The sequence below is a fragment of the Adiantum capillus-veneris genome, chromosome 24 (assembly GCF_014529385.1).
Source record: "Adiantum capillus-veneris isolate H3 chromosome 24, ASM1452938v2, whole genome shotgun sequence".
NCBI classification, from domain to species: Eukaryota; Viridiplantae; Streptophyta; class Polypodiopsida; order Polypodiales; family Pteridaceae; genus Adiantum; species Adiantum capillus-veneris.
In genome coordinates this window covers 41,852,893-41,875,431 of record NC_140954.1, presented here as the reverse complement: position 1 = coordinate 41,875,431, position 22,539 = coordinate 41,852,893, and the positions used below count along the sequence as shown (strand labels likewise).

At 43.6% G+C, this 22,539-nt stretch overlaps 1 protein-coding gene across 8 annotated transcripts in view; it reads left to right on the top strand.

The window, feature by feature from the left end:
• Positions 1–18,512, top strand: part of LOC147426269 (uncharacterized) — a 37,763-nt gene extending 19,251 nt beyond the window's left edge. For 2 of the 8 annotated variants that reach the window (XM_086499207.1, XM_086499200.1), the window contains exons 3-4: positions 16,188–16,322; positions 16,474–17,151. The gene's annotated coding sequence lies outside the window, so the exon portion shown is untranslated. Of the gene's footprint in view, positions 1–3,873; positions 3,972–4,978; positions 5,172–16,187; positions 16,323–16,438; positions 17,152–18,083 lie in introns of those variants that run through there. The other 6 variants (XM_086499202.1, XM_086499205.1, XM_086499206.1 and 3 more) reach the window with 6 other exon arrangements.
• Positions 18,513–22,539: the final 4,027 nt, after the last annotated feature.

The window sequence follows — 22,539 nt, the reverse complement described above, 5'->3', positions numbered from 1 at the left end:
TTCAGGTCAAAACATATTCAACCCTTATCCATCGTTCAGTTCTCCCAAAAGAATGAGTAAGAAAACTGAAGTTCATCAAGTACAATCTCTAAGCCCTTCATTTATCAAAGTCGCTTTCTCGGCCCGGTAGTCAACCACGGCGTAGTTCTTGTGGTACCAAGGGATCCCGAGTAGAACGTCACTCACGTGCCCTGAACACCCCTGTCATTGCAAACGAAGTTTGCCAATGCTCGGTGTAATGGCAACATCCCATCCGGGTGCCAGTCGAACTACCTCCGTCTGTGGCGTCAGTCTGTCGGGCGTAGTTCCAAATCGAGCCGCCAATTCCAAGTGAAAAGAAGTTGGCCTTGGCTCCTTCAAAAGAGCTTCCTGATCCTTCACTTTGCCCTAAAAAAAACGGCAAAGTTTGTACTTTCATTCATTTGATTCGGTGCAAGTCCCACGCCATGTGGTACCAGTTCTACTTTTCTATCTGCCTTTTCTGCCACATTCCTCAGCTGCTCTCGAACTCTCAGACCTGTCGTCGTCTTTATCATTCTGTTCTTTCTGTGCCTTATCAGGGCACTTCGCGGAAATATGTCCATGTTCTCCGCATCCAAAGCACTTCCCCTCTCTGATGAAGCGAGCTCTCTCCTCAGGAGTAAGCTTGGGTCGTGCATCCTTTTTTTTTTTCTCTGGGTTGCTCTTTTTCATTCTACTTTCATTCCCAGAAGTCTGTTCGGCTTGTTGTGTCATTGCCTCATCTGTGGGGTAGGTCAGACTGCCAGAGTGAATGGCAAAGCCCCGCTTCGCATGACTCATCAACTCCTGAATAGAAGCTGACTTCTGTTCCAAGCAGTGATCTCGGATCTCTGTAGGTAGACCCAAGGTAAACCGCTCAATCTGTTCTCTGAACGAGATCTTCTTGAATGAAGAGGTGGGTAGAAAAGAGCTCCAGAATCTTTCACAATAAGAATTCACTGTATCGCTCTTGGTCATCCGGAGATGGTTCCAAGCAGCTCGTATATCTTGCTCAAACTCTTGAGTCAACCAAGAAGAAATAAAAAGCCTCTTGAATTTCAGCCATGTAACTGGCACAGTCTTGCTTAATAGAAGCGTGGACCACCAAGTATGAGCATTCCCCTTAAAGTAAGAGGCAGCTCTCCGAATCTTGGAGTGCTTTGAATAGCGTCCTCCCGCGAAAGCGATGTCAAACTGCTGTATAAAAGACAAAGCCTTCGAAGCATTTGAGTATCGTGAAAAGTATCAAACTTGATCGAGTGGCCACCTTCCTTAAACACTCGGACTTTCTTGCTTTTATCTTCGAGAAAGTCATATTGGTTGGCTTTGTAAAAATTCTTCTTGTTCGCATAAAACTTTCCGTCATCGGAATCTGAGCTGTCTGTAGACGAGTCCTCAGTAGAACTGTCAGTCTCTGGGCAAGATGTAGCCTTCTTTGCCTTTTTCTTGCCTGTTCCGAAGCTTTGTGTCTTGCTTCGCTTTTTGCTTTTTTCTGTCTTCTTCGCTCTAATCCGAGGAGCTAGAAGAACTGTCAGAAGAAGAAGAAGAAGAACTGGGTACTCCTTCAAATCGAACACGCTTCTTCCGTTTCTTCGCCTTGTCAAATGTCAACCGACGACCCAAATATCCCGGGAAGTCAGTGCCTTTCTTCTGCTTTTTGTCGTGCTTTTTGGCTTTCTTTTGCGTGTCAAAAAGCTGAGCAATCCGTGCATCAACCACGTTCTCCAGTTCCTTCTCCGTATATTTCTTGGAGGCAGAAGGTTTCTTGAGAGCGGGTTTCGGGAGTGGTGTTGTGGTTCTCTTCCACTCCGTCTGTACCTCTTCCAAAGAGGTCTGGTTCATATATTTTGCCATCTTCGGGTCCTTGGCAAAATTGAGCATCATCTTTGTTGCATCGCCGATCAATTGACGACACTCCATCTCTGTTTGCTCCGCCTGAGTAGGCCGAGGCGGGCCATACTCTCTGCCTGAATCTTCGTTGTGATCCCAGCCCGCATCTCCAGATGTAGAGGGAGTCGACTGATCATTGCCTGAAGCCATAGGTGCCGCGGAAAAAAATTCGGGGATCGGATTTCCCGTAGAAGAGAAATCGGCTGTGCTTTGATACCACTGTAACAAACTTGGACACTCCAAGTCAAGAATCAACCGCGACAGCACCAAATAACCACTTCAAAACAATTCATAGATCACAATAGATTTGCACTGGCCCGGCGGAGTTCCGTGCCTAGAGATATTGGCCCCAAAGACTGGCGCCCCTTTCGGTATTTCTTTTTATATTAATCAATCATCAAAGTACAAGAGAGCGGTAGGGTTTCACTCTCAGACTCTGCGTCCAGATGCTCTGAGAAGTGAGGCCCTCACCACTAATTTAAAGGTTACAAGGGATGCCCAAAAGCAGAGCCCCAAAAGCTTTTAAAATCAAAAGCATCAGTTCTCTCTCTCTCTTAGAGAGTCTTTTCTCTTTTTTTTATAGAAAAAAAAGCAAAAGCAAAATTCGCGTTGCTCATCATTTTCCAAAAAAAAAAAACAAAAATTTTTTTAAAAAAAATAATCCGCCTCCGCGATTTCCGGAAATTAGGGTTTTTGGCAAAAATTAGGGTTTGCAGGAATTTTAGGGTTTTTGGCAGAAATTAGGGTTTCTGCTGTCCGCCACGTCATCACTTTGTGACAAAAGATCACTGAACACTATACACCTGATTCGAAGCTAGTTTGGATACCCAAGCGAGAAAGGCTTGTTTTGCTCAACTGAAACATAGAAAAAACAAATGAAGCTTCTTGCTCTTGATGTAGTTCATGTATGGAAATACAAGCTTCGACACAACCTCCACCTATCATTGTACATATCCATACAAACAAGAAAGAATTTTCATCTCCCGTTGTAAGTTCACCACCTACAACAACGTTGCAAGTAAAATCATGAGAGAGTACCGTACGACCCTTGCAGCTAGATGAAACGCCTAGGGCGGTCGAAAACTATTGGTCAAAGTCTTCACCCATAACAACTTGGAACAATTGGTTTCAAAAGGTGATGACATCGTTCCAAAAGATATGCAAGGAAGAGGGTGACATCCATCATTCACTTGCTTCCCTCTTAACCTTCCTCCCTGACCTCTCAATCTCTTAATCTTAGGGAATGTATATATATAGCCTTATACTTAAGAAAACAAAAATAAAAAAGTAAAAGAGCAAGAGCCACCAAAGAAAAAGATTGAGACCTACAAATTCTAGTACAAGTGCCAAAAATCATAATAACACATTATGCACAAGGATACAACAATTTAACATGACTTCAATAATATTTGCACACTAACTAGCATCTATCTGTGTGTACAGATAGGCTAGTACGCTAGAGTCATCCACTCCTGCCTTGAGTGAGAGGTACCCTCTTTACTTTTCACAAGTGTTTCACATAGTCTACCCGGTGCTTGCTTGTGAATGGGATTTGGTAGAATACGCTAGCGTGAGAAGAATTTCAAGAAATTAGAATGGTTGATACGTCTCTTGACCACGACTGATTCCTACTTAGTGGAGAACGTCTCTCCGATTGCACAAGCTTACCCTTTTGATCAAGATGACTATAGACGACTAATGACATTCTTAGTGAATATATATATATATATATATATCTAATGATGAGTAAAATTTACATGATTACACGGATGACATGTATGGTCTTACGGATGACGACTTTGTTTTTCTCGACGATAACGAGGATAGGGGTTTAGATCTAGAGCTATCCGCCCATCTATTCAATATCCTGTTCCCTTGACTCTCTAGGGGGGTGCAAATAATTATGTTGTTTGATTATTTTCAATAAAGGTTTGTGTCTCTTTCCACTGATGCGCCTCCTAGAGGTATTCTTTGTGTTTCTAGTGTGTACAGGAACGCATTGCAGTATTTGCGATTTTGAACTTCATGAAATCTTTGTTTCGTTCACTTCTCGAATCGAGCGCGATCATAAAGAGAAACAGGTGTTTCTTGTCAATTATCATCGTCTCTTGTCTTTTTAGCATTCATGTTTGTCTACTTTAACTGTGATTGGTAGGATAATATTTAACACATTTCCTAAGTATTAAACATTATTCAATATAATTTTATCTCATAATCTCTTGTTTAGGTTTATGAATCAAGCAGTTCAATTAAGCTAGTTTGACCAAAATAGACGTTAAACATCTTCTGTTAATACCATAGGAAATGCCTTCTTAATTGTCAATGGTTACTTTAGGTTCTTAATCGAATTTAGGCAGCATTGTGTGTAATGTATTAGTGCTTTCTAGTGAGCTTAATCTCTATTGACATATAGCTTAGGTAATATAAAGAGAGTTTACTATTGTGATGAGCTTGGGGATGGTAACAATGTCAAAATTGAAAGACAATGCGAAACAGAAAAACAAAAAAACAAATAAAAGTGCAAAAAATGTAAAATCTTAATTTGATACTTCACTCACATGTATTACGTATGGTGTACTAGAGTCCTAGAGGTTCCCAGTGTGAGCGTATTTGTTTAAAGAGCAAAAATCCTAAGGCATACAAAATAAGCACATATCAAAAATTGAATCAATGTGAAAAAACTTTGGAGGATCAAAGAAAATGGAATAATTCAGGCGATGATTTCATAAGCAATTTTCTTTTATCATAGCTTAATTAGAAGATCTTTTATGTATAGCCTCTAGTTAACCCTCTAATATGAAATATTTGCTCTCGTGATTAAATAGCTTAATTGACCAGAGAGAATCGAGAAACTTGCCCGTGGTATTGATAGTTAACCTCTAGTGTTTCTCGATCGTTAAATTAGCGATCTCAGGTTTATTTTGTGACCTTTACAAGTGCTTATGCGTTTGATTATATTACAGTTTAATGTTGACTTTTGTAAATTGTTTAATATTCTGTTGTCAATTAATCAGTGTATATTCACTGCATATGCTTTTTAATTATATATAGGATGTAACTACTGTGTCATTTTTGATTGATTTTGCAGCGTTCGACAAAAGCTAAAGACATTCAATGATGCTCTTCTACCTCGACGAATGAGCTTCATCTCACTACCTTTCGAGGACGGAATCTACATCAAGAAGGGAGACATGTTAATCCTTACGGATATCCTATCATCTTCGAAGGACGTATTATCATTATTTAATCGAATCATGGACCCGGGCTTGTCGGTCCAATAGGTATGTAGGTGATCGTCGATGAGAGGCACACTACTTATCTTATTTTTACAGTATTTTTGCAACGACTGGCCACTGTGAGCGCCCATGTGTGAATGGGTCGGACTCTAATAAAAGGTCTATTTAGATCTAAAATCCTTATTCTTTGAGGTGCATGCTAAGAAGTACTCTTGCTCTACCTCTTATCTTCTTCTCTTTCGTGTGCTTACGAGTGTGTGCTTGAGAGAGAGAGAGAGAGAGAGAGAGAGAGAGAGAGAGAGAGAGAGAGAGAGAGAGAGAGAGAGAGAGAGAGTGGTCGAGCATTGCGGCGGCGGCTTCTTCTTCTTCGCGACACAGGATCCTCATGACAGAAGCATTGAGCGATGAGTGACACATCATTGCCCCTTTGAGCTTGCTAGGACTGTTTAGTTGTGTGTTTGCAGCCATTCGTGGCTCGTACACGGTGTTTTGTCAAGTTCCCAGTCTTCGACACGTGCAAACAAATCGCATATTTTAAAACACGTTGTTTTGATAAGTTTTCAGCCTCCGACACGTGCGACCAAGCGTACATTTGTTAAAAATGTGCACTTTGCCGCACGCGTGGGAGGCTTAAAAAATGTGCGCTTTGCCACACGTATCGGAGAGTGGGAACTTGCCAAAACATCGTGTGCGAGCCACAAATGGCTGCAAGCACACAACTAGACAGTCCTAGTAAGCTCAAGAGGCAATGGTGTGTCACTCACCGCTCAATGCTTCCGTCGTGAAGGATCCTGTGCCGCGAAGAAGAATGAGCCGCTGTCGTCATCGATTCTGCCGCAATGCTCGATCATACACTCTCTTTCTCTCTCAAGCATACACGCACATACACACGTGAGCACACGAAGGAGTAGAAGACAAAGATAGAGCAAGAGCACTTCTTAGCTTGCACCTTAAAGGAATGAGGATTTTAGGTCAAATGGACCTTTTATAAGAGTATGACCCATTACACATGGCGTCCACAGTGGCCGATCACAGTAAAAATCATGTAAAAATGGAATAAGTGGCACGTCTCTCATCGGCGATCTCCTACACCTCTTAGACCGACAAGGCCGGTCCATGACTCAATCAAATAAATAATAAGGCTTCCGTCAAAGGTGATAGGGTGTCCGCGTCCGTCGAAAGTGATAGGGTGTCCGTGAGGGTTAATATGCCGCTCTTTCTGATGTAGATTCCGTCCTCGAAAGCTATTGAGATGAAGCTCGTTCGTCGAGGTGGAAGAACATCTGAGATTGAATGTCTTTAGCTTGCTTAAATCCTGCAAAATCAACCAAAAATGGCACTGTAATTGGATTTTCCTATATAATTAAAAAGCATATGCAGTGAATAAACACACAAATTGATTGGTAACAGAATATTAAACAATTTATCAGGAATTAAACTGTAATATAATCAAACGCATAAGCACTTGTAAAAGTCAAAAAATAAACAAGTCTGTGGTCGCTAATTTAACGGTCGAGAGGCACTTGAGGTCAATCATCAATACCATGGGCAAACTTCTCAATTTTCTTTGGTCAACTAAGTTGTTTAATTGCGAGAGCAAAGTATTTCACGTCCAATCGTTGACTAGAGGTTATATCTAAAAGTCTTTGTAGTTAAGCTACGATAAAAGAAATTGCTTATGAAATCATTGCCTGAATTATTTCTTTCTCTTTGACTCTGCAAAGTTTTTTTTATATTGATTCCATTTTTGATGTGTGTGTTTATTTTGTATGCCTTGGGCTTTTTGTTTTTCAAGAAAAAGCGTCCACACTGGAAACCTCTAGGGTTCTAGTATCATAGACAATTTATGTGCGTGAAGTATCAAATTAGGATTTTACATTGTTGGCACTTTTGTTTTTTGTTTTTATTTTTCATTGTTTTTCAATTTTGTAACTTTGGGGGGTCATATTGACACTGTTATCCTCCTAGGGCTCATCACAATAGTAAACTCTCTTTATAATAGTTAAACTAAAGGTCAAGAGGGGTTAAGCGCACTAACTAGTTCATTGCACACAATGTTTAAATCGGATTAAGAATCTAAAGTAACCATTGACAATTAGGAAGGTATTTTCTATGGTATTAAGTGAAGATCTCTAACGCCTATCTTGGTCAAACTAGCTTAGTCAAACTGCTTGATTTATAAACCTAAACAAGAGACTATGACAGAAAATTATATCGAATCTAATGTTTAATACTAAGCAAATGTGATAAATATTGTGTTACCGATCATAGCTAAAGCAGATAAACATGGATGCTAAAAAAAAAAGACAAGATGATGCTAATGGAGAAGAAACACATGTTCATACTGATGATCGCGTTCGATTTGAAGAGTGAACGACAAAGATTGCATGAAGTTCAAAATCGCAATTATTGCAATGCGTTCCTGTACACACTAAAAAACACAAGGAATACCTCTAGGAGGCACATCAGTGGGAAGAGGCACCAACCTTTATTGAACACAATCAAACAACATAAGGAACCCTAACCTTATTATTTGCACCTCCCTAGAGAGTCAAGGGAACATGATATTGAATAGATAGGTGGGTAGTCTTAGGTCTAGACCCTTATCCTCGTCATCGTCGAGAAAAACAAAGTCATCATCCGTGAGACCATACGTGCCATCTGTGTAATCATATAACTCTTCCTCATCATAGAAGCACAAATGTCACTAAGAACGTCATTAGACGTCTATAGTCATCTTGGTCAAAAAGGTAAGCTTGTGCAATCGGAGAGACGTTCTCTACTAAGTAGGGATCAGTCGTGGTCAAAAGACGTATCAACCATTCTAATTCCTCGAAATTCTTCTCACACGCTAGCGTATCTACCAAATCTCATTCAAAGACAAGCATCGGATAGACTATGTGAAACACTCGTGAAAAATAAAGAGAGTACCTCTCACCTAAGGTAGGAGTGGATGACTAGCGTACTAGCCATATCTGTAGACACAGATAGATGCTAGTTAGTGTGCAAATATTATAAGGGTAATGTCAAAACGTAGTATCTTTGTGCATAATGTGTTATTATGATTTTTGGGATTTGTACTAGAATTTGTAGGTCTCAATCTTTTTGTTTGGTGGCTCTTGCTCTTATTTTTGTTTTCTCGAGTATAGGGCTATATATATACATTCCCTAAGATTGGAAGATTGAGAGGTCAGGGAGGAAGATTAAGAGGGGAGCTAGTGAATGATGGATGTCAGCAATCACTGCTCCCTTCCTTGGGTAGATCATACCTTTTGGAACGATGTCGTCACCTTCTTATGAAACTAATTGTTCCAAGTTGTTATAGGTGAACACTTTGACCAATAGTTTATTATCGTTCTAGGCAACGTCGTAAAAACTGTGCACTTTGCCATATGTGTCGGAGGTTGAAAACTTGCCAAAACACCGTGTGAGCCACGAATGGCTGCAAGCACACAACTAGACAGTCCTAGCAAGCTCAAAGGGGCAATGGTGTGTCACTCACCGTTCAATGCTTCCGTGGTGAAGGATCGTGTGCCGCAAAGAAGAAGCAGCTGCCACCGTCGTCGATGTCGCCGCAATGCTAGATCTATAAGGTCTCTTGGGATAGTTTCCTACGACGTTAAAACTCTCTTCTTCTTCTCTCTCCCTTTCTCTCTCTCTCTCTCTCTCTCAAGCATACACGCACACATACACATGTGAGCACACGATGGAGAAGACAGAGGTAGAGCAAGAACACTTCATAGCTTGCACCTCAAAGGAACGAGGAGTTTAGGTCAAATGGACCTTTTATAGGAGTTTGATCCATTCACACATGGGTGTCCACAATGGCCGATCATAGTAAAAATCATGTAAAAATGGAATAAGTGGTGTATCTCTTATCGACGATCACTTACACACCTATTGGACCGACAAGTCCGATCCATGACTCAATCAAATAAATAATAAGGCGTCCGTTAAAGGTGATAGGGTGTGCGCGTCCGTTGAAAGTGATAGGGTGTCCGTGAGGGTTAACAGCTGGCCACGCTTTGCATATGCATATAGACTGCATTGTCGGGCCGCCCACTTCTGGACCGGCGGCCTTACCTTCTTGTGCCGGTGGCGGCCCACTTCTGGGCCGGCGGCCTTACCTTCTTCGGCTGCTCAAGTTTTGGGCCGGCTGCCCACTTATGTTGGCGCCCTTTTATTTCTTTTTTCTCTTGCTGGGTCGTGGGCTTTTATCTGGCATTTCCCTACCTCTCCTTGGGCCGCCCATACTCATATCTATTTTATCGAGGTTCTCATGCTCTGGTAGTCAGTGGGGGGCTGATCGCCTCCTTTCCTATCTCTGGCGTTTTGTCTCTCTCTCTCTCACGCTTCTGCACACACGCACTCACATTTGGATAGACACTTTACCATGGAGATCTCTCGGAGGTTGGGACACCCCAGATTGCTACAGACATCGCAACACACATCTTCATCCTTTGCCTCACATCTTCGGCTTCACACGGTTCCTTCAGCATTAGGTGCTGAGAGGGGGTGTTAGATTTACACCACTTTGTTGCTTCACATAGGTCTAGGGCACTCCCTTGTATGGCTAGTGTCTCCGGGCTGGCCACCCATAGCATAGGTTGTACCTTGTCTGACCGCCCGAGTTTGGGGCAAGGCACTCATCTTGGGCACTCAAATATATGGGGCCAAGGGGGTACACATATACAGATATCATCTGATCATTGTACGGGTCTTCTTGTTTTGGAAGTCATGGAGGGTTGATCGCCCCTTCTCCCAAAAAAAATATTTGTGAGCGCACGTATGTGTGGAAGCATGAGAGAGAGAGAGAGAGAGAGAGAGAGAGAGAGAGAGAGAGAGAGAGAGAGAGAGAGAGAGAGAGAGAGAGAGACCACAAAACGTTGGTGTAGGGAAGAGGGGGCGATCAACCCCCCATGACTACCTGAACAAGAGACCCGTACTATGATCAAACGATATCTGTATATGTGTACCCTCCCATGGCCCCATATATATGAGTGCCGAAGGTGTGCGCCCAACTCAAGTGGCCCCAAACTTGGGCGGTCGAACAAGGTACAACCTATGCTATGGGTGGCCAGTCCGGAGACACTAGCTACAAGGAAGTGTCCTAGACCTGTGTGAAGCAACAGAGCGATGTTTATAACAGTCTAGGGTGTCCCAACCTTCGAGAGATCTCCATGGTAAAGTGCCGTCACGAGCAGTGTAACAAACTGCTGTACTCTGTCGATACAGGGTGAAGATAGTGCGTGAAGGTTCCGAATTGAGTGTAAAAACAACTGCTTGTCGTAAAAGAAGTGGCAATAGACCTGTAGGTGTCTTGCCCAATAGGATTTGTGGTGTCTATAGTCAAACCGTTTGGAGAAAATAGGGAAGCCCAGGAATTGTCATGAGAATGACCGGAAACCTGTCAATGCATGAACCTGCAACCCAAGGTGGCCAGGTGGCTAAGCTGTGAAAAACTCCAGGAAGGCCAGATGTAGCAATCTGCGCCATAAACGTCCTCCGAAACAAGGAAAGCCTGATTAAACAGACTACACTGTAGAAGCTACTGTAAGTTGCAACAGTCACCGAGAGACCGCACGGACCACCACTAGTAGGTAGGGTAATCCAAGATGAGGGGAAAGCCAGACTCAACAGTATGCACTGTGAAGGGCCTCTACGAAGAGGTGTGGTCAAACCAAGCTGTCTGCACTGTAATCATCCTGTATGAAGAAGGGATGCCAGACGGAGCAGTCTGCACTGTGAATAATCTTTGAGAAGAGGAAAGGACAAACCAATCTGTCTGTGCCGTCTTGCCTGTATCTCCTGCCTCCAATCCTTCGGTGTCAACCAAAACAGAATCCACGCCAACAACGCCACCAAACCGCATCTCGGTGTGGCTCTTAATGTGAATGAGCTGGGAGTGGCCTATTGCCCAGGTCGAGGGATAAGTCTGTTGTGAGGTTACCGAGGGTGAGTGTAAGTAGCTCTGAAGGTAGCAATCCAAATGATCATAAGTGTAGAAGAGCAACTGCACTACCATCCAAGCCAAGCTCCAGGTGACTCTGGATGTAGTGGCGTAATGATGCCCGATCTCCCGCATCTCGGGGCTAAACTCTCCAAGTGAGTCCAAAGCATTGAAATCCCACTTCACTCTGTAGATCCAAGCAATGAACCTGTCCAAGAAGAGATCCAAGATCCTCTCCTACGTCCATGTAGATGCTCTTGTGTAAGCAAGTGATATGACGTATTGAGGTCAAGTGGTAAGTGTCTGTCCACCCAAGATGGTGGTGTCTTCTTTGGGAATGTCGTGATCCCATATGCCATGAGCATGGCCATATCTCGTGTGAACTCCTCTGATGAATGCATAGGTGTGTTCACCACCCCCTCTGGAATGTGCAATCGCCGAATGATGGCTGGAATGAATGGATCTCCCAAGGATTGTACGCCCATAGATGATCAAGCCGATGTCAAAGATACCGTGTATTGCAGTAGTCACTAAGGGCCGCACGGACCACCATCGGATGGTGTCTGGCAGGAAGTAACTTCATCCTCTGTGAAAAACACAAGCCAAGAGGCTGCTGTCCACCCAAAAACACAACTGCGAGGTGATGAAAACGCTGCTGTCCAGCGATTTTCAGCGTGCTTGTAGGCTCCCGGCAGGGTCTAGAGCGGTGCAGAGGGTCTGGTGATGGTGGTGAATCAAAGTCACTACCCCTGATGGGCTGTAAACAGAGACTAGGTGTTTATGACTGAAATCTGAAGGATTGAAGAGGATTGTCGCCGGCAAGGCACCGGATGCCAAGCCGGGTGGGAGGGGTAATCTGGCGAGATCCAAGATGGGCCAAGACTAGCGCTCCCCCTCCTCTGCTGCAAACGCAGCTGTATCTGTCCAAAAACGCAGCTGTATCTATCCAAAAACGTAGGTGGAGGGAGGGGATTTCCAGCGAGGAAAGTGCCCAAAAGGGCCAGCATTGGCGGCCAGGAGGTGATCGCCACCAAGGGAGAGCAAAAACGCAAGCAGCCTCCAAAAAACGCTAGGGTTTTCTGCTGCCCAAAAGGCAGATGGGGTGAAAAGGCATGTTTTTCGCGATGGAACGCTGTTGTAGGTTGAGCGTTGGCCTCTCCTTGAAAAAACACTGGCTGATCTTCTTCTTGGGAGGAGTGGAGTTCTTGATGCGGAAGGTGGACCTGTACCATGGACTCTGGAGAGCTTGAGCTCCGATACCATGTGAGTGCGCGTGTGCGGAAGCGTGAGAGATGAGAGAGTGAGAGAGAGAGTAGACCACAAAACGCTGGTGTAGCGAAGAGGGGGCGATCAGCCCCCCATGACTACCTGAACAAGAAAATCCGTACAATGACTATCTCTTGCCGGCCCCAAACTTGGGGGTTGGACAAGGTACAACCTATGCTATGGGTGGCCAGCCCGGAGACACTAGCCGTACAAGGAAGTGCCCTAGACCTGCGTGAAGCAACAGAGTGGTGCAAATCTAACAATGTGAGTGCGCGTGTGCGAGCGAGAGAGCGAGAGAGAGAGAGAGAGAGAGAGAGAAATGAAATGAAATGTTATATTAACGTCTTCAAAAGGCCAAAATGACCTATGAGACCAATCAGTTACAAAATAGTGAATCTAATACCATGTCTGGGTACAAAAGAACTAGAAGTGGAACAAAATACTACTACTACTACTACAATCTAAAACTACGTGGGTGTAGCAGCTGATACAATAGGTACCCGGTAAACTGGATGTAACAGTGTGAGAAACAAAGATGGAAGAAATGGTGAGGATCCATCCTCATCTGCACTCTGGATGTCGAGAGAGTATGGCTCGAATCTTCTGTTGTAGTCTCCGTCGATGCTGTGTAGCTCCTCTCCTCAGTCGCGGTCGTCTGTATCTCTGTAGCTCCAATGCTCGGTCGATGAGAGTGCCAGTAGTGGTCGAATGAGTGTGGGACGAGCTCTGCAGTGGTGGCTGCTCCTCTGGCTGTCCCATATCTAGTGAAAAGAAATCTGTAATGTGTCTCTGGGACTGCCTCTCTCTAGCTCTCCCCAGTAAAGTGTCTCTATACCTGTGTAACTCAAGTAGATATAGTCCAAGACATCTCTGATCCTCATAACTCATGACCCTAGATAGAGGACCAAAACCCTCTCTGAATAAGCAGTGGAAACGCCCCCGTATCTCATAGAACACTGTGCAATGACATATGTAGTGCAACTCTGTCTCTGGCTCTCTCTGGCATAATCGGCATATCCTGCTGTCTGCTGGTATCCCTCTGAATCTACCGGTCTCAATCTCGAGCTGATGTGAGGATGTGCGTATCTGACCAATGGCACAACGCAAACCATGAGACATATGTGTGTCCATGTAGCTGGGTCGAATCACAAACCTATCTCCTGTGAGGTGGAGAAGATGCTCTCTATAGAAAGCCATCTTTGTGCTCAACTCCTGAGGCGGCTCTATCCATGTCCTCCTAGTGTCGAGCTGGATCAGGTCCTGACGAATGAGTCTAGTGATCTCCACCCGTGTAAGAGACAGCGAGGGTGCCTGAAGAGAATACTGGAAAGGGGGCAACCTGTCCATGGTGAAGCCATGCGTCTGAAACCATGAAGTCATCTGTGCATACCAGCATGAAGTGTCCCCCTGTAGAGCTAACTGTCTGGAAGACTCAAGGGCCAATCTAGCATATCTGTCTCTAGTAGTATCCCATAGGCTGTGCACAAAGGACACTGATCTGGTAAGCGCCTCAATCTCCATGGGGGGGGCAGCTAGCTCTGCTCGAATGATCGCGTGAGGTACGGAGGCCTTGGCTCTAATCAATCGGGAGATCATAGATACCAAGGGCCTCTCCATACCTCTCCAACCATCCTGGCCTACAGAAGGTCCCCATACCTGTACCCCATACATCATAGCTGAGGCTACTAAAGTATCAAAGAGCCATAACTTTGTCCGAGGTTCCTGGAACTGAACCTGCGAACACATCCTCTCCAAGCCTCCCAAGGCCGCATAAGCTCTGGTCAGTCTAGTCTTTGCTGCTCTCCCCAAAGAAAACCTCGGCCCAGTGAAGACTATCCCAAGGTAAGTGTATGCATCTGTATACTCCACAATCTCTTGACCATACGTGAAGGTCGGTGCCGATCTCCTGATCCACTGCGGTGTGGTGTTAAACACCATGACCTTGGTTTTACCAAGGTTTACAGACAATCCACTATCCTCTGCAAAACTGTGTAATGCATCCAACTGTCGCTGCATACCCTCTGGTGAGTCAGAGATCAAGACAAGATCAGAGAGAGAGAGAGAGAGAGAGAGAGAGAGAGAGAGAGAGAACACAAACGCTAGATGTCGGGAAGAGGGGGCGATCAGCCCCCCTGACTACCAGACCAAAAGACCTGTGCAATGATCAGATGAGATCTGTGATCTGTGGAAGTGGGTACCCCCTAGCCCCATATATAGGTGCCGAAGGGGAGGTAGGGAAATGTAGAGAAAACCCCACGACCCAACAAGGAAAAATTATATGTAGGACACCCGAACAAAGACAAGCGGCCGGCCCAAAAGTGGGCGTCCGGACAATGCAGTGGGTGGGCAGCTTGGAGACATACTAGCTGTACGTGTATGCCCTAGACCTGAGTGAAGCAGTAGAGTGGTGTAAATCTAACACCCCTTCTTAGCACCTGATGCTGAACAAACCGCGCGGAGAGAGAGAGAGAGAGAGAGAGAGAGAGAGAGAGAGAGAGAGAGAGAGAGAGAGAGAGAGCACAAAACGCTGGGCATCCTTCTGGTATGCTCGACCTCCCCCTTGGGCACCTATATATGGGGCCAGGGGGGTACCCACTTCCACACATTTGATACGCTGTATTACAGGTCTTGTGGTTGATGGTGGTCATGGGGGGCTGATGAGGCCCCTTCTAGCGTTTTGACTTCTATCTTCCTCCCTCTCTCTCTCTCTCTCTCTCTCTCTCTCTCTCTCTCTCTCTCTCTCTCACGCTTCCGCAAACGTGCACTCTCACATGCGGCACTGGGTTGGGAGGCCCGAATACTGCACATTCATCAAGGCAGAAAAACCACCTTCGGGTGTGTGTCCCGAGCAAGAACCCGCACAATGGGTAACCCTGTAGCCTTGGCCACAACTGATGCTGAAGTGCGCGGGGTCTCCAGGACTGTCCCAATCATTGAGCCAATCCTGGAAAGTAAGGGAAGATACTCCCGCCTCAGTTTGGAAAGCAGACTGAGATAGGGAGATCTGCCTCCTCCTCAAGCACATTTGTAGTCAGGTTGAAGCCGTGGTGCCACTGTGTTAAGTCAACTAGGTTCAAGTCTTGGCTGCTGGGCCGTTGGGAGCAGATTGTGATGAGGAGGAGATTGCAGGCAAGATGAATAAGTTTCTGCAGATGCAAACTCAGAATTGGTATCCCCGCTGTCCAGTACATGTGTGCATCTCTCACTCGTTTGCAACCTGTGACAGTGTACTTGCAGGGCACATGCAAGTAGCTTGTATTTGATCCGGAGCGGGAGAAAGACCTACGGAGGTTGTCCAATGGTTATGTGATTGAGTACAAATATGATCAGGTTGCTAAAGGGCAATTAAGCAATGGCAAGTCCTACCAAACCCGTAGAATTCTTTCTCTATTTTATTATTTTGAGTGCAGTTTCATGGATTTTGGTTTTATTTTAGGTGACACAAGAAAGTTTGAAAGAGGTCTTATTGTATTACTGATGACAAATATGATTGAGTACAAATATGATAAGGTTGCCAAAAGCCAATTAAGCAATGGCAAGTCCTTATTATTTTGAGTGCGTTTCATGGATTTTGGTTTTATTTTAGGTGACACAAGAAAGTTTGAAAGAGGTTTATTGTATTGCTGCTCACAGATTTTGGATATTAGTTTCAACCTCAAAATTGACAGCATGTTTTTAGACTAAAAAATCTTGAAGAACACCATTCAATGCTCTAGTATAATGCTCTTTATGGCTTGTAACTCTTGACAGTTCGTGAAATTTTCAATTTTAGCATTGCTTTGGGTTACAGTGGCATCTGGAATCTAACAATGAAAGCATCATGGTTGTATTGTGTGGTGTTGCAGGTTTTTTCTTAAATGGCATAATGGAAATGAAGGTTGGCAAAACATCTAGGATAGAAAGCTCCTTTGGATCATATAATTGAAGAGGTCCAACAAGGGAGAGGCTTTGAAACATCTATCAGTTTTGCTTATTTTCATGTATGCGTCTTTATCTTCGTATATTTGTGCCTTGATTTATAAGAACCGTGGTGCCATTGATCTTTCTCTTATTGAGTCTGGCATTGACGATGACTGTGTTTTGGTTTCTTTTGCAGTGGTGCTAATAAGCCCTCCCTATGCCATTATGCAGGTTACGACCTGTGGATCTACCCGACTCTCTGTGAGCTGAAGATTCTCATCACTATAGATTCACAATGCAACCAATTGAGTAAGAATCTCTCTCTAGATGCACAATGTTATCTTGAAAAAAGTGGCAACCAATTAATCATGTATTCCAACCCTAGGAGGCCTGACATCCTCCGGCTCCACAGCTGCATGGAACAACTAGTTGTTCCATTCAATTGGCTTTGTTAGTGCCATACAAACCGTTGATGTTTGCCCGGCTGGCCATTCATAACTGTACATTGTCTTTTCTTGCTAACATGATTTTTTTTTTGGTTTGTGTTGGTCGCTTCAATTCTTATTAGCAACAATTTAAATAGGAACTGATGTTGATCCACTGCCTAGGCCGCGTTCTGACCCACAGAGGTCCCCAAACCTGAGCTTGGAGGTCATTATCTGTGTGTCAAAGATATTGTCAATGATGCATGCCAACGACGTGTGTTTGTCTAACTTCTTGATTGTCAACAACGGATGCAAAAAATGGTTTCAGCTGTCCAATTTGCAAATTTCTTATATAGGCTCTTTTCTTCACCTTTTCCTTTGAAAATTCTTCTTAAAGTCAAGGGGCAATGGCCAATTGAAACAAAAGCTTTGGTTGTGTAAACAAGCTACCACATTGGTATGAGGATTTACGTAAGTTGTGATTGTCTGATCCTGCACGGAAGTATGAGTTTTGATGTGAGCAGCGTTTGATTTTCATTGTCTATGCCAAGGTGTAGTGAATGCTATGAGAGAGAGAGAGAGAGAGAGAGAGAGAGAGAGAGAGAGAGAGAGAGAGAGAGAGAGAGAGAGAGAGTGATTTTAACATTAGGAGATTATCCCAAGAGGCCATCATGTATCTGACAAGGCTTGAACTCAATTCTTGAAAAACAAGCAGAAGATTGGTAGTATTGAAGTTCTCTCATGGAGTTGTCGTGGGGCGATTAGTGGGATGCTCTTACTCCTGACATAAGATTCGGGAATGACTAATGGTGTCGTTAGCCATTGATGGTTGTGGTTGAGTGGAGACATCTTTTTGTTGGGTAGAGGTGTCTTTATTGCTATTCTCTCTTCGCAAGAGCTTGCCTCTACATTGGTCACCTGCGCTCCTCTCACTGTTGCGAACAGAATGATACTGTGGTATGAGGAATCTGCATTGGCAGCTTTGAGGATAAATTTTGAAATATCTTGTAAAAATTACTCTTCTAGATATTCCTGCACAGTTTATGTGAGAAGCGAGAAGGGAAAAAGTTTAAAGATATATGAAAATATGATTGGCTCAAGAAGTTGATTTGGAGCAGCTAGACGTGCAAGTAGAGCGTGAGAATTAGCAGTTGCAAGCACTTTGGGATTAGCTTGAGGTGCTAAGAGAGGCTAGTTCAACAGTCCATTGATTCTTTGGAGATCCAGTCATAGGTGCCTCTCACAATAGGCACTACTATGGGGCAGCAGGATATCGAACCTCCTCGTTTAGCTTCACCTTCATATGTTTCATTGCGCATGTGGTTGCTAGTCTACCTCTATGTTCTTCGCTTGTAGAGATTTCCTAATACATTCCTGTGGGATGGGCCATCGTGTGTTGATAATTCGTTCTTGCAGGCTTCTTCTGGACGCGGCTCGACATTTTTCAGGTCCAAAGAGAGCCTTTAACATTGGATATAGGTTACAACCTTTGCATGAGCTCTTCTGGAGAGAGATTATTGTGTATGATATTGTACAGGACTAGGCATTGGTGGAGGCTACCAATTTCATAGACTTAAGATAGTTTTCTCACTTATATGAGTCCCGGATTGGGATGCCGTGGGAAAGCTGGTATGGTCAGAGAGATCTTCAGCTTGGTATCTTCCCTTGCCCTTCCTAGTGGCGGACAAGTGGATTCCTCCCACTACTCTTATAGTCTTGGTCTGTAGCAGTTGATGGAGTGGTACAGAGGGGTTTGGAGGCTCATCATAGGGTTCTCAATCCCATGGTTTTTATGAGATGTTACAAGATCATTCTTAGAGTAAATGCTAAGTCACCTTTGGTATCTATCACGGTTTCGCCGCACTACCAAAGATGGTCAAATCTTTTGGTAGATTTATGTATGTTTCGTGCATCCATTGGCTTCTACACCACTTTTGTTGATTGAATGTAGTGAGATTTATGTATGGTTCATGCAGTCAATGGCTTCTACACCACCTCTGATGATTGAATGTAGTGAAAGTTACCAAAATACCCCTCAAATTTATGGAAATTCCCAAAAAAAACCTATAATTTTTAGAATTTCCAAATTGCCCCTGTTTTGAAAAACATCTCTTGATAAATTATTTCTAAAACTTTTTGAAAAAACAGATGTGCTCTAGTGTTTTGGCATTCTAGAATGAGGTTTTTGAAGGGTGTATGCTTAGTATTTCTAAGAATGAGATGTGCTCTAGTGATTTGGCAATTTAGAATGAGGATTTTTAAGGGTGTATTCTTAGTATTTCTAAAATAGGTTTATAGGTGTACTCTTAGTATTTCTAACATAGGTTTATGGGTGTACTCTTAGTATTGCAGAGAACCAATAATGTGAAAATGGAAGCAATCTTGGTAAGGAAAGTATAGGGGTATTTTGGGGATTTTCAAAATTAGGGAGGTATTTTGGGATTTTCCACAAATTTTAGAGGTATTTGGATGTATCTTATTATGGAATTGTGGGATTGTGGGGGTGTTTCCCATATTTCTTGTGTATTGGCCCCACTTTAGAGAGAGAGAGAGAGAGAGAGAGAGAGAGAGAGAGAGAGAGAGAAGAAGAAGAGAGTTTTAACGTCGTAGGAAACTATCCCAAGAGACCTTAAAGATGTAGCCGACGAGGAGTTGAACTCAAGACTTGTTATTCAAGAGGGAAATGGCATAACCAATCTACCACACTTGGGTGATAGGAAGGTTATACCATTTTCCTCTCTTTATTAGCGCGTGCGCGCGCACACACACACACACACACACACACACACACACACACACACACACACACACGAGAAGAAGAGAGTTTTAACGTCGTAGGAAACTATCCCAAGAGACCTTAAAGATGTAGCCGACGAGGAGTTGAACTCAAGACTTGTTATTCAAGAGGGAAATGGCATAACCAATCTACCACACTTGGGTGATAGGAAGGTTATACCATTTTCCTCTCTTTATTGGCGCGCGCGCGCGCACACACACACACACACACACACACACACACACACACACACCCGAGAAGAAGAGAGTTTTAACGTCGTAGGAAACTATCCCAAGAGACCTTAAAGATCTAGCCGACGAGGAGTTGAACTCAAGACTTGTTATTCAAGAGGGAAATGGAATAACCAATCTACCATACTTGGGTGATAGACAGGTTATACCATTTTCCGCTCTTTATTAGCGCGCGCGCACACACACACACACACACACACACACACACACACAAACACACAAGCCATTGTCGTTGTGTACTCTTGACACGATGCACTATTGACCTGGCCTCACGCATACGTGCTATTACCAAATTTAATTTTTGGCAACACTCTAAAACTACTCTACAAGCAATAAAAGCCATAATGTTTAGAGTGATCAAAATGAAATATTAAGGCTAGGTAAGTAATTTTTTCTCTATTTTTATATGTGACTTAAAATGGGCTACAAAGTAAGTGAGCATGCCAAGACTAATTAAAAAAGCTTCTAAAAATTCACAAGTCGCTAAGATTTAAACAGACTTTTATGGGAACAAAATGGCTTAAAAATGACACCAAGATTATATTTTTAATGTCTGAGAAGTCTCATGGAATGTGGGAATGTTGATGGAGGAAAAGAATTTAAGGAATTCAATATAATTTTTTGATATCAAAAGGGGTTCAAAAGAACCTCCAAACCTTGATTTGAGTGTTTTTGGGTAGCAGGAGAAGTGCACGGAAAAGCACCACAAGAGATGGAGCTTATGATAAGTGCATAAGCTACACATGAGCTATAGACCACTCATACACAACCCACAAAAGAAAAATTGACCCAAAAAGTAGAGGAAAGAAGCAAAAAACCGAGGCTCATGCTTGACATGCAAGTGTCAAACTCGACGATGTGAAAGCGTAGAGCAATGGGGAGAATACGAGAGAGAGAGAGAGAGAGAGAGAGAGAGAGAGAGAGAGAGAGACTATTGAACCAACCAATTGCGCAATGATTAGTGATATCACAATTGGGACAAGGTGGTGCTACTCACCTTAGCAAATTGCTCTACCCAAGATTTTACAAATAAGTAAAATAAATACTTAAAGCATAAATAAATATTGGGATTACATCGGGCTATTCACTTGAGATTCCATAACTTTAACACCCTCTCTACAGCTCATAGTGGACATATGTAGGAAAACCAAGTCTATGAAGAAGCTACCATAGACACCCCAGTCGAGGATCCTTTCCATTAAATACACATCGGTTAACAGAATCCCCATTCGTGAACTGTGAACACATCACGTCCAAACATTCCTAGAAAATGAACTTTAAAACAGATCGTGTCCATAATTTGGCCAACAACAATGGATTGGTGTGCAGTGTTGGTTTCTTGCTAGATGCATGTGCCTTGAACTCCCACGGGTTCAAACACCGATAACTTGAACTCCAACACATGGATTCAAATCATTTGTAGAGGGGACTTTGTTTGCCCCTCTTCGTCGTTCACAAGCCTCTCCCTAGCTCAAGCTAGTTGCTACAATTGCCAATTGACTAGAAAGCTGGTGTCGTGGCCATTGTGGCCATTACCACGTGTGCCATGCCGATCTTCTCTGTCAGCTCTTTATCACCGTTATCTCTATCCAACTTGCCTTTGCCTTAGACCTCTTGTGAGTTCTTGCTTTTGCCTTTGGCTTCACAATCCTAAGCCAAACAAAGCGTCTTCTCGAATTGGTAACAACGCCGATCGGACCTCGTGGGTACCGGGGCCACTATCTGAGCACTAGTCCTGCCTTCCTTGTCAAGCATGCCTTTGCCTCTTTCCTCTAGGAAGCTCATGCATTTGATTTTGGCTTCACAATCCCGAGCCAAACAAATGGACAGCTTCCTTGAGAACTTCGTCCGTGCTTAGGCTGCTATCTGGGTGTTGGCCAATCTACTTTCCATAGTCTTTAGTTGGTGATGGTCATTCGAGGGTAAAATTTTTCATTTTTGTCGCTTGAGCAAGGGGGGTACCATCGTGTTGGATAAAGCCTACATTGGATTTTCTCCTTGTACTAAAGAAACTTCCAAAGTGTCCAAAACTTTTGTCCTCCCAAACCGCACCAAACAAAAAAGGTTCTCCTTCACAAGCTTCCGAGGACAAGGCGTTTCAAAACACACTCAAAAGGGTAGCATAGGGCCCTTCCAAACAGTCGCCTCTCAAAATACTACCAAAACAAAGGAGTCACATCCCTATCGTTGCACTGGCGATTCAAAATGCTGGTGCTTGGAGATAGTAGTACCTCTGTAAGACTCTAGATGGCGGCTCTCTCTATGTTTTAAAAAGGATGCCAAAACTACCACCGATATAGAAATGTCTCTCACCTTGCGCTTAGGGAGCACGAAGCTCTAATACCATGTCAAAGTCGACAATGCAAAAGCGTAGATAAATGGGGAGAATACGAGAGAGAGAGAGAGAGAGAGAGAGAGAGAGAGAGAGAGAGAGAGAGAGAGAGATAATGTTGAACCAACCAACACGGCAATGAATTGATGCTAATCCAATGGGATCAAGGTGGTTCTTATATTCTCACCTTACCAAATTGCTCTACCCAAGATTTGACAAATAAGTAAAATAAATACCTCAAGCCAAAATAAATATTGGGATCACATTGGGTTATTCACTTGAGATGCCATAACTTGAAGAGCAAGGTATCTAGATACTACAACTTTGTGGCTTATGTGGGACACCATCTTTTTACATGGGAGTGTGTGCACGTGCACGTGCGTGCATGTGCAAAGCGCTCTTAGGCTCATTGGTCATGCTTACACTCATCGTAAAGCCTCTCCAAGCTCCATCTCTCTCTGCCCAACACTAAGTAATTAACCTATCATGAGACAACGAAGAAGAGGAATTATT